The sequence below is a fragment of the Zea mays genome, chromosome 2 (genome assembly GCF_902167145.1).
Source record: "Zea mays cultivar B73 chromosome 2, Zm-B73-REFERENCE-NAM-5.0, whole genome shotgun sequence".
Taxonomy (NCBI): domain Eukaryota; kingdom Viridiplantae; phylum Streptophyta; class Magnoliopsida; order Poales; family Poaceae; genus Zea; species Zea mays.
In genome coordinates, this window is record NC_050097.1 from 20,101,810 (window position 1) to 20,113,528 (window position 11,719).

An 11,719-nucleotide genomic window follows, 5' to 3' on the forward strand; every position below is an offset into this window, starting at 1 on the left:
CTGGCCCCCGAAGGGTTCACAGCCGCCTCAGACGCCGAGCGAGGGATGACCATGGGTACGTTTGATACATAACCAAGGCTCGGGTTGCGCTCCCGAGGTACCCTAGGACATTTCCGAGTCCAGCGGGAACGATCTTGTAACAGAGTCCCATCAGAGGGAGGCATCGAGCCCTCGGACCCCGTCACCAGGGGACCGGGTCTGGCAGATCACCCACAGGTACTTTTGGGCGTGCCTCTGGGCCCCTAGCCGACCCCTAACGAACGGGGCACGGACGTCCACTCGGATTACCCGCTTACAGCTCATCGGAGACACCATGTTCGGCGCCCATCGAGGGCAACATGGCGCTTTCCCCCCCACCTCCTTGCGGAAAGGCGACGCAGGGGCATATGTAAAAAAGCCGAGTCTACCCCTGACCGCCCTCTCGCTCTGTGCAGAGGCTCGGGGGCTGCTCTCGCAAACCCGGCTCCGGCCGAACCATTGACAGTGTCAACATACCAGCCCGAGAACTTGGGACCCGACCGTACACCTGGGCTACGGCCAGCTCGCATGAGGGAACGACCAGACCAGCCGAAGCACTACGTGAGGCAGTAAGACCTCGAAGGAGTGAAACCACTCCTCCGAGGCCTCGGGGGCTACACCCGACGGGTGCGCTCGCGCGCACCCACCGGAACAAAAGCGCAACCGAGAAAGGCTGGTCCCCTTGCAAAAAAGTGCGACGAAAGCCTCCAAGCGAGTGCAAACACTCCCTTCGAGGCTCGGGGGCTACTGTCGGGGACCATAATTAGGGGTACCCTCAAGGCTCCTAATTCTCAGCTGGTAACCCCCATCAGCACAAAGCTGCAAAGGCCTGATGGGTGCGATTAAGTCAGGAATCAGTCCATTCAAGGGATTCGATCACGCCTCACCCGAGCCTAGCCTCGGACAAGGGCAGCCGACCCCGGAGGATTTCCGTCTCGCCCGAGGCCCCCCTTCAGCGGCGAACATGTTTCCGGCTCGCCCGAGGCCCTGCCTTCGCCAAGAAGCAACCCTAACCAAATCGCCGCACCGACCGACCAAATCGCAGGAGCATTTAATGCAAAGGTGGTCTGACACCTTTATCCTGACACACGCCCCCCAGCCGGCAGAGCCGAAGTGACCGCCGTCACTTCGCCGCTCCACTGACCGGCCTGACAGAAGGACAGCGCCGCCTGCGCCACTCCGACTGCGGTGCCACTTGACAGAGTGAGACTGACAGGCAGTCAGGCCCGGCCAAAGGCACCATAGGAAGCTCCGCTCCGCCCGACCCAGGGCTCGGACTCGGGCTAAGTCCCGGAAGACGGCGAACTCCGCCCGACCCAGGGCTCGGACTCGGGCTAAGTCCCGGAAGACGGCGAACTCCGCCCGACCCAGGGCTCGGACTCGGGCTAAGTCCCGGAAGACGGCGAACTCCGCCCGACCCAGGGCTCGGACTCGGGCTAAGTCCCGGAAGACGGCGAACTCCGCCCGACCTAGGGCTCGGACTCGGGCTAAGTCCCGGAAGACGGCGAACTCTACCCGACCCAGGGCTCGGACTCGGGCTAAGTCCCAGAAGACGACGATCTCCGCCTCGCCCGACCCAGGGCTCGGACTTGGGCTCGGCCCCAGAAGACGACGATCTCTGCCTCGCCCGACCCAGGGCTCGGACTTGGGCTCGGCCCCAGAAGACGACGATCTCCTCCTCGCCCGACCCAGGGCTCAGACTTGGGCTCGGCCCCAGAAGACGACGAACTCCGCTTCGCCCGACCCTAGGGCTCGGACTCCGCCCCGGCACCAGCCGGCGATCTCCACCTCACCCAAACCTGGGGCTCGGACCCGACCTCGGCCATGGAAGACAGACTCGACCTCGGCTTCGGAGGAGCTCCCACATCGCCCAACCTAGGGCGTAGACCAGCCACGTCAACAGGAGGCGCCATCATCACCCTACCCCGAGCTGACTCGGGCCGCAGGGAACAAGACCGGCGTCCCATCTGGCTCGCCCCGCCAGATAGGCAATGATGGCGCCCCGCATACTCTGTGACGACGGCGGCTCTCAGCCCCCTTACGGAAGCAAGAGGACGTCAGCAAGGATTCAACCGCTCCGACAGCTGTCCCTCCGCCAGGTGCCATCGCTCCTCCGACGGCCACGACATCACACCAGTTGGGTGCAAAATCTCTCCGGCTGCCACAATGGCATGTACTTAGGGCGCTAGCTCTCCTCCGCTAGACACGTAGCACTCTACTACACCCCCCATTGTACACCTGGATCCTTTCCTTGCGCCTATAAAAGGGAGGACCAGGGCCCTCTTAGAGAAGGTTGGCCGCACGGGGACGAGGACGAGACACGCGCTCGCTTGGAGCCGCTCGCTCCCTCTCCCGCGTGGACGCTTGTAACCCCCCTACTGCAAGCGCACCCGACCTGGGCGCGGGACGAACACGAAGGCCGTGGGATTCCCACCTCTCTCACGCCGGTCTCCGGCCGCCTCGCTCTCCCCCCTTCGCACTCGCCCTTCGCGCTCAACCCATCTGGGCTGGGGCACGCGGCGACATTCACTCGTCGGCTCAGGGACCCCCCGGTCTCGGAATGCCGACAGATACGGTCGGTTGGCGTGGCGATCTGGCCAAGGTTGCTTCTCCGCGAAGCCTTCCCAAGCTGGGCCTCGGGCGAGTCGAAGGTGCGCCCGTTACTTGAGGAGACCCTCGGGCGAGGCGTGAATCTGCCTTGGTCTATCGTTCCTGCCCGAGGCTGGGCTCGGGTGAGGCGAGATCGTGTCCCTTGAGTGGACGGAGCCTTGACCTGAATTGTGCCCATCAGGCCTTTGCAGCTTTGTGCTGATGGGGGTTACCAGCTGAGATTAGGAGTCTTGGGGGTACCCCTAATTACGGTCCCCGACACTGTCAGTGCGCGGTCGAGTGACTGACAAACCGGGCCCGCCTGTCGGCGCTGGTCTACGCGAGAGCTGGGCATGGGCCACGCAGAAGGAGAGCGGTTATGGGTCGGGACTAGGGTTTTGGCCCAAGCGCGGGTCTGCCCTTTCTTTATTTTTTCTTTTATTATTTCAGTTTTGTCTTTCAGTTTTGTCGGGACTAGGGTTTCGGCCCAAGCGCGGGTATTTTGAATTCAAATTTGCTGGTGAGTTTCACACAGATTAAGTGCACAAATAAAGTACTATATAGAAGAATTATAATTATTTATATATATTTTTCTTTGTAATGTATATTCTTTTCCATTTCTATTTGATTCTCTGTTCTTATTTCTCTTTCCATTCTCAAATTCTATTTTTCAAACTTAAACTTGTCTCATGAATTTGAATACAAATGCAAAAAATACAAGAACCTCGGCATGAGATGCATGTTCAATTTGTACATTAAATACAATTATTAGTAGTCCACTTGATCCCATTAAATACATTTTTATAAGTCCAATTATTTGGATATTACATAAGTAAAAAAAGAAACTAAACGACGATCCTGCTAACGAGCCATGGGCAGGTTGATCGAAGTGACAACAACCTAGAACTCGTCAAACTCTTCATAGTAGCCTTCATTTGGTTGATCCGATTACGAGCAGCAAATTCAATAAGGGTGAGTACACTTATATTTGGTACTCAGCAAATGTGTAGAAAAGTGAAGTGTAAAGTTTACCAAGGAATAGTCTGAGGTTGTAGTATTTTGTATTTTAATTTTGTTGGTCAAAATTTTATTAGCAATTACTAAGTATAAGTTTATATCAACCTAATTAAATTAAGATCATAAATGAAATATCCATTAAAAAACCAAAACCAACTGCAAGTACATTTAATTTAGTTACATAGATTAAAACCAAAACCAAAATCAACTCTTGACCGTGAGCAGGCTGATATATTAGTTTACATTGTGCAGAGGTTGTGCCACTTTATCCATAAATCGTGTTTACCATTTGCCCTAGGTAGCTAGTCCTTTCACCTCTTCCAAGGAGGTGTGGTAGGGTTTACTATGAGGTCTTTACAAAGATCCACTAGTATGAGAGGTCACGACGATGGTCTCGGCTTTCCGCACAAGTGCGTCTAATTGGTGGATGGCACGGGGTGTCGGTGGCTAGCATATATACCCTAGGGCTAAGAGTTCTGAGCCCGAGAAAACATGACCAATCGGTTCTACCACAATCCATATGGATTGAGGGGGTTTCAATCCCCAGTAAATCAAAATCCCCTTCAATCCGTATCAATCCCCTCCAATCCATATGGATTGGAAATAACCGAACAAGCCCTTAGAGGGAAAGGGACGAAGCTACCAAGGGGGCCAACACGTTAGCGCCCACTAAACGAGCACACATGTGGGGGTGTTTCTCCAAGTAGAAAACGAACTTGTGATTTTACGTCAACAACGTAACCGGTTGCGAGCGACGTTAGCACTACTAGGCTAGCTTCGTGGCCCACTCGCCCAAACAACAGGGAAAAAGGATTGGACCGAAGCACAGGACACCAACGAGCTTAGGTGAAAAGCTTTTTCTTTCCTTTTAGTTTCCATTTTCAGTTTTAGTTTTAAATTCAAATCTGATTCCAAAATTTGAAGAATGAAAATCCAAATTCAACTCAAACTCAGACAATCAATAAAAAATGCTTCGCATGCAATGCACATTACAATATTTATTATTATTATTATTATTATTAATTTATACTTGCCACATTATCTATTTTGAGGAAAAATGTTTAAATGCATAAATTACTCCCATCCAAATAGTTCATTTGAGAAATTTTATTTAAACTTCAAAACATGAAATTTAGGTATTATAGGGGAGTTGGAGCACGACGACGATTTTTCATGATGCTTCATCCTATTGCTGCGCACAATGATGTTCTACTGCGATGATTTTTCTCGATGTTTCGCACATGATCGAAATGAAGATATCGGTCCTCTAGATACTCTCGTTGGATAGGGTCACTTGAGAGGCAATCGATGGACATGATATAGGGAAATTGTATCCCTATTCAAGGGGAGGGGAAATGATGACGCAACCGCTATAGATAGCCTAAGATTCATTTCAGTTTTTCGATTTAAAAAACTTTGATTGCATAGACAACAAAAATCAATTAATTTATTAGAAAACAAAAAATGAACGAATTCGGTTTCATTTTTTACTTTGGTTTTTCAGTAAAAACCGAACACCAAACTTATAATAAAGAAGGTTACGTGGAAGCGTATACAACAAGTTTACATGATAGATTTGAGAGCACCTAGAGGGGGGTGAATAGGTGATCCTGTAAAATTCAACACTAAATAGCCACAAAACTTAGTTATAGAAGTGTTAGTGCGACTAAGTAGTTGAGAAGCGAGTTCTTGTGGACAAAGCAATCACAGAGAGATCAACACAAGAAACGCAATTTTTATCCCGTGGTTCAGTCAAGTAACACTTGCCTACTTCCACGTTGTGGCGTCCCAATGGACGAGGGTTGCACTCAACCCTTTCAAGTGATCCGATGATCAACTTGAATACCACGGTTTTTCCTTTAGATGATTATTCCCGTTTGCGAGGAATCTCCACAAGATTGGAGTCTCTCGCCCTTACAACAAAGATCACAATGAAAGCACGGAGTAAGGTTGGGATGAGCAACACACACAAGACATAAATCGCAGCACACCCACGCACACAAGAGAAGACTTGAGCTCAAATGACAACACAGGGAGTCCTCGACTCGAATAGAGCTCAAATCTCTAACATACGAAATGAATGCGCGGGAACAAAGTCTGGATGCCTTAGGATGCTTAGTGAATGCTTGTGTTGCTCCTCCATGTGTCTAGGGGTCCCTTTTATAGCCCCAAGGCAGCTAGGAGCCGTTGAAGATCAACATGGAAGGCTATCCTTGCCTTCTGTCGAGTGGTGCACCGGACAGTCCGGTGCACCACCGGACACTATTGTAGCATGTCTGGTGCCGATCTCCTTCCTTTTCTGGCACAGACGACCGTTGCAGCTCCGGGCCAGTTGGCGCACCGGACACTGTCTGGTGCACACCGGACAGTCCGGTGCCCGCTGCCGACCGTTGGAGTTGCCACGCGTCGCCCGCGGATTGCGCGGCCGACCGTTGGCGCAGACGACCGTTGGCTCACCGGACAGTCCGATGCTCCACCGGACAGTCTGGTGAATTATAGTCGTACGTCGCCAAACTTTTCCCGAGAGCAGCATGTTCACCGGAGACCAGCCTGGCGCACCGGACACTGTCCGGTGCACCACCGGACAGTCCGGTGTGCCAGGCCGAGCTGGAATTCGGCTGCATCCAGCCAAGTCTTTTGCAATTCTTTTCTTTTCTTCTTTTCTCTGTTTCTAGCACTTAGACAATATATGTTAGTACTCAAAACAATGTACTAAGTCTAGAAACGTACCTTGTTACATGATTTGCACTTCTTGCTTGTTTGGCACATAATAACTTACTCACTATGTATTGGACACTTAATCACAAAAACATTATAGAAATGGCCAAAGGGCACATTTCCCTTTCAAGATTACACACAATCTATAAAAGTAAAAATTATATATCCACAAAGATTTGGAGGTACATCATATATCACATACAAATAAGAGTGGTGAAACAACATTAACTTTCCCTAGTGCACAAGCACTAGGGTAAAATAATTTTTTGCCAATACCTGACATAAATTTGTTATGTTTTTATTTTAAAATTTTATACTTTCCTTTGTGTCAGATAGAGTGTGCACCACTGCACCAGGGTAGTTTTTAAGTTGGCTTCGTAAGTACAAATAAGTGAATAACAAGTTCATTATAGAATACGTTTAGTTCACATAATCAAAGAGTCAAATTTCAAAATAGATAAATTTTGGTATTTCTGTTTTTAGTATTTCGGTTCGGTATAGGACGAAAACCGATTAAGATATCAAACATCAAACTTTATAGATGTAAAAACCAAAACCGAACCGAACTAACAAAAACCCGACATTTCGGTTCGGATTAGTTTGGATTTCGATTTATGGTAAATAATGGCCATCCCTATCTGCCTCACGTGCGTGCGGCCTGGAAGATCTTTTACCACTTAACAGGCTGGGTGACTTGGAAGATTGTTAACATGGAGAATTGCATATTTAAGACTCCAAACAATGTGCTTCATAGTTTTACCATCCGAAACGTTCGCTTCACAAAAATAGGACTCAAAATATTATTCAATTGATTCCAATGTCAATTCTTGATTTTTCTCCCTTTTTCTTGTATTTAGCGTCTAAAAGGACATCTATGTCCGGCCTTATGCATGATTTGAGAAAATTGCAATGTATCTCGCCCTAGCTGAGACCGCTAGAGATGATATCCTTCTCTTCTAGTTCTTCAGTCACCTAACTTTCATGGCCCAATGGTCAATACGAACAACACTTGGATTTTAGCCACTCGTGAGTTCCGTTGATTCCAAGATAAAATACACTTATCTCTGAGAAAACATGTGCAGCAAACACCCAGAAGGAGCTGCTAAAGAAACATTTGAATACAAACACGCACAATCACTCCCTGATGTGTAGACGTGCAACAAACAACCATACCTCACAGGTAAATTAAGGTTTATATTTACAAAACTGAGACAAGAAAACTACCGATAGAAACAAGGGTGAGTTGCATTGCAATTTCCTCAAAACATGCATAAGGACATAGATGACCTTTTAGACAACAAATACAAGAAAAAGTTAGAAAACAAAGAAAATACAGAAATCAGTGGTGAATCCAGAAATGGGCTAGGGGGGGTTTTCTAATGACTAGTAACGGAGACGGTGCAAACATGTAGGTGGCTCATTTTCTCTCTTCTTCTTCCTGCTCCCTTCCCCTCTACCCTCTATCTCTTTCTTCAATGGAATGGGAGTTCATTTTTCTCTCTTCTTCTTCATGCTCCCCTTTTCCTCTACCTTTCACCTCTTTCCTTAATGGAGTTGCATGGATGTAGGGGGCGGAGCCAGGGGCGGAGCTACCTAGAAACTAGGGGGTGCACATGCACCCGCAAAAATTTGGAAATCTAGTGGTTTAGACCAAATTTTCACCATATATGCACCACCAATAAATTGTTATTATGCACCCTCAAGGTATATGCACTCTCCCCTAATTTACTCTAGCTTTTTTTTGAAGAATCAGGAGGGGGAGGCCCCTACTGAGAATTTTATTAAAGAAGTGAAAAGAAAACGTTACAACTTAGTCTCTTTACAAAAGATAAAATGCAATGGATTAGGAAGCACTACTCCTATGCCTGCCACAGACTCAGCCAATTCGGGATAGAGGTGTCAAAGTTCCCCCGCGCTCTGTGCATGATCAACCGCAGCTCCTTACTGAATTCCTGTGTACAGCGATGTACCGAAGGATCTTTGTTTGAAAACAGCCACTCGTTTTGGCTTTTCCAGATGCTCCATGTCATGAGAATATAAATCTCCATAGAGAAGGGGACGTTAAGCTGGTGATTAAGGTTCGCTGATGCCTCCTCAAGATTAGAAATTCTAGGTGGGGTTATGCCAATTGAGTTCCAGCAGGCTTTCGCGAAATTGCATATGAGGAACAGATGATAGAGAGTCTCCTCTCTTTGCCATAGGCAGTTCTCGCAAGAATAGGAATCCAGCTCCATGTTTCTCCTTCTCAGCATATCTCTGGTATTTAGCCTATTTTTAAGCCACAACCAATAGAAGACTCTATGCTTAGGCTGACATTTGCTTTTCCATAAGAGTCTGTAGATAGGGTGAACCTGCGTCTGGCCCATAAAAATTCTGTAAGCTTTTTGAGAGGAGAATTTGTCAGATCCCCAAATGTACCGCCAACGGTCGTGGGCGTTACTGAGGGCAATTTGTTCCCAAGACACCTGCAGCTCCAGGTATTGATCATACGCTTGTTCAGAGATAGGCAAATGAAAAAAACCATCAAACTGCTCCTGCTCTTTAGCCTCTCTAATAGTCAACTTTGTGTTTTTGACAAAGGAGAATAACTCTGGGAAATTTTGCCTCGGGATGCTCTGACTCCACTGATCTTCCCAGAACGAAATTGATCTGCCATTGCCAATAACAGGGAGTGTCAGTCCCTTAAAGTTGGGAAGAAGCTTGATCATGCTCTTCCACCAGAAAGAGCCAATGTTTCTATGACCAGGGAGACCACGGGACAAAAGTATTTATTCCAGACGAGATGCACCCAGGGTAAGTCACTGTTATTGAAAAATTTATGCAAGAATTTGATTAGAAGAGCCTCGTTCTGGGTTTCCAAGCGAAGAACCCCCAGCCCACCATTCACTTTCCTCTGAGTAACTGCATTCCAAGCAATCAGAGGTGGCTTCTTGGAACTAATGTCATTCCTTCTCCACAGACAGTGCTTCCTGAACATGTCAATTTCCTTAATGATGGTTTTAGGTATCTTGAGCGTGCACATAAAGAACGTTGGTAAGGCTGAGAAGACTGAATTTACCAATTCCAAACGCCCAGCTTGAGATAGGAAATTTGAGGAGCAAGACAATCTCTTCTCAATCCTTTGAATAAGAGGCAAAAAGTGTTCCTTTCTGGGTTTCGCAAGGCCCAGAGGCAAACCAAGATAGGTGAATGGCATTTCTCCAATCTGGCAATTGAGGGTACGGGATAGGATCTCCATCTTGTCAGAAGGCACGTTTATAGGGTACATATTTGATTTATTATAGTTAACCTTCAGGCCAGTAGAAGAAGCAAAAGAGTTGAGGATTGCCTTGAGGAAGAAAAGTTGCTTAGGGCAGGCCTCCAAAATCAAAAGAGTGTCATCTGCATACTGAACAATCGGGAAATCCTGGTCACCAATATCCGGTAAAGGGAGCTTAAGAAGATTCCATAGCCTAGCTTTATTAATGATGCTCTGAAGGAGATCAGCTGCCAAGACAAACAACAGAGGCGAAAGAGGGTCACCCTGTCTAACACCTCTCTTGCAATGAAAGGGCTTACCAGGAACACCATTGAGTAACACCGAAGACGTGCCAGAAAGAAGGATGCTCCGAATCCAGTTGATCCATCTAGGACCGAAACCTTTGTGAGTCAGAACCTGGATAATCAGTTCATGTTCAACAGTGTCAAAAGCCTTTTCGAAGTCCAGCTTGAGCACAATGATCTCTTTTTTTGAGGAGTGGCATAAGTGAATGTATTCAAAGGCCCAAGCCAAGCAGTCCTGAATAGATCTTCCCTTGATGAATCCATACTGGTTCTTGTGAATTAACCGAGACATGAACGGTTGCAGGCGGTTTTCCAACAGCTTCGTTAAGATTTTCATACTATTGTTTAGTAGTGAAATTGGCCTATAATCCCCCACCTTCTGAGGATTCTCCATCTTCGGGATCAAAACAATGAAGGACCCGTTGATACTTCTAAGGCAGACCTCACCTTGATAGAATTTATCACAAAGATCATAGAAATCTGGAGCAATGACATGCCAACACTTCTTGATAAAATTTGTATTGAAACCATCGGGACCAGGAGATTTATCCGAAGGTAATAGTTTTATAATGCTGTCAATCTCCAATTTAGTAAACGGGGAGTCTAACTTGTGAAGTTGCTCATTACTGGTTAAAAGTTCTGAGAGGTCAAAATCAATGCCTGAGAAGTCAGACGATCCCAATCTGCACTTGAAAGCGTCCCAGAGGAGACCAGATTTATGTTCAAGCTCGAGGAGGGTGATCCCATTGTCGTCAGTCAAGGTAGCAATTGAATTTTTCCTGTGCTTAATGGTGGCATGGGCGTGGAAGAAGCGAGAGCAAATGTCTCCATCAGTAACCCACTTAATAGCCGCACACTGCTTCCAATAGATTTTCTAAATGTTAAGCAATTCGGCCACCTTTTGTTGCAGAATTTCTCTGAAATTCCATTCCTCAATAGATAGATCCCGATGCTCTTCCATGTTGTCAATAAGCTCAATTAGCAGCTTGATGTTTTTCACCGTTTTATCAATTTTTGGCAGCGATCTCTGCCAATCTTTCAGAACTTTTCGGACATACTTGAACTTGGCAGTCAGGTTTTTAGCTTTGTCGGGGATGCTAGGGAGCCCATTCCATGTAGTTTGAAAAAGATTCATGAAACCATCCAATTCAAGCCAGAAGTTCTCAAACCGAAATAACTTAGGTTTAGGGATTCTAGACTTAAAGGAAACCAAACAGGGAACATGATCGGAGATGTCTCGCGGCATTGTCATAGCATAAGAATCCGGATATACGATCGACCATTCTTGAGAGATGAAAAACTAATCCAGCCTCTGAAAGAGGGGTTCCCGCTGTCTGTTCGACCAGGTGTACGTTAGCCCGTGGAGGGGAATTTCAATCAAATCTAAGTTGCTAATTGCTTCATTGAACTTCAGCATAAGGTTAATATCACCCCCAATCCTATTCCTGTCCTCTGGCCGACGGATTAAGTTGAAGTCTCCAATGAGAAGCCAAAGTTTGTCAGAAGGCATAGAGATATTATGCAACCAGTTGAGGAAATCAATTTTCCCATGGGGAGTACAAGGAGCATAAACATTTGTAATAATCCAAGAACAAGCCGACAAATTTGAAGTAAATTCCACTGACTGAGCATAATTGTTTTGAAAGATAACATTCCCCGAAAGCCTTGAACTCTTCCAAATGATAGCAGATCCACCCGAGTTCCCCACCGAGGGGACAAAAGCAAATGAGTCGAATTGAGCAGGACAGAAGTTTTTAAGGTAAGCCGAGTCAAAGAACTCCTTTTTTGTTTCTTGTAAACAAATAACCTCACAACCAGCATCCCGAATAGAACA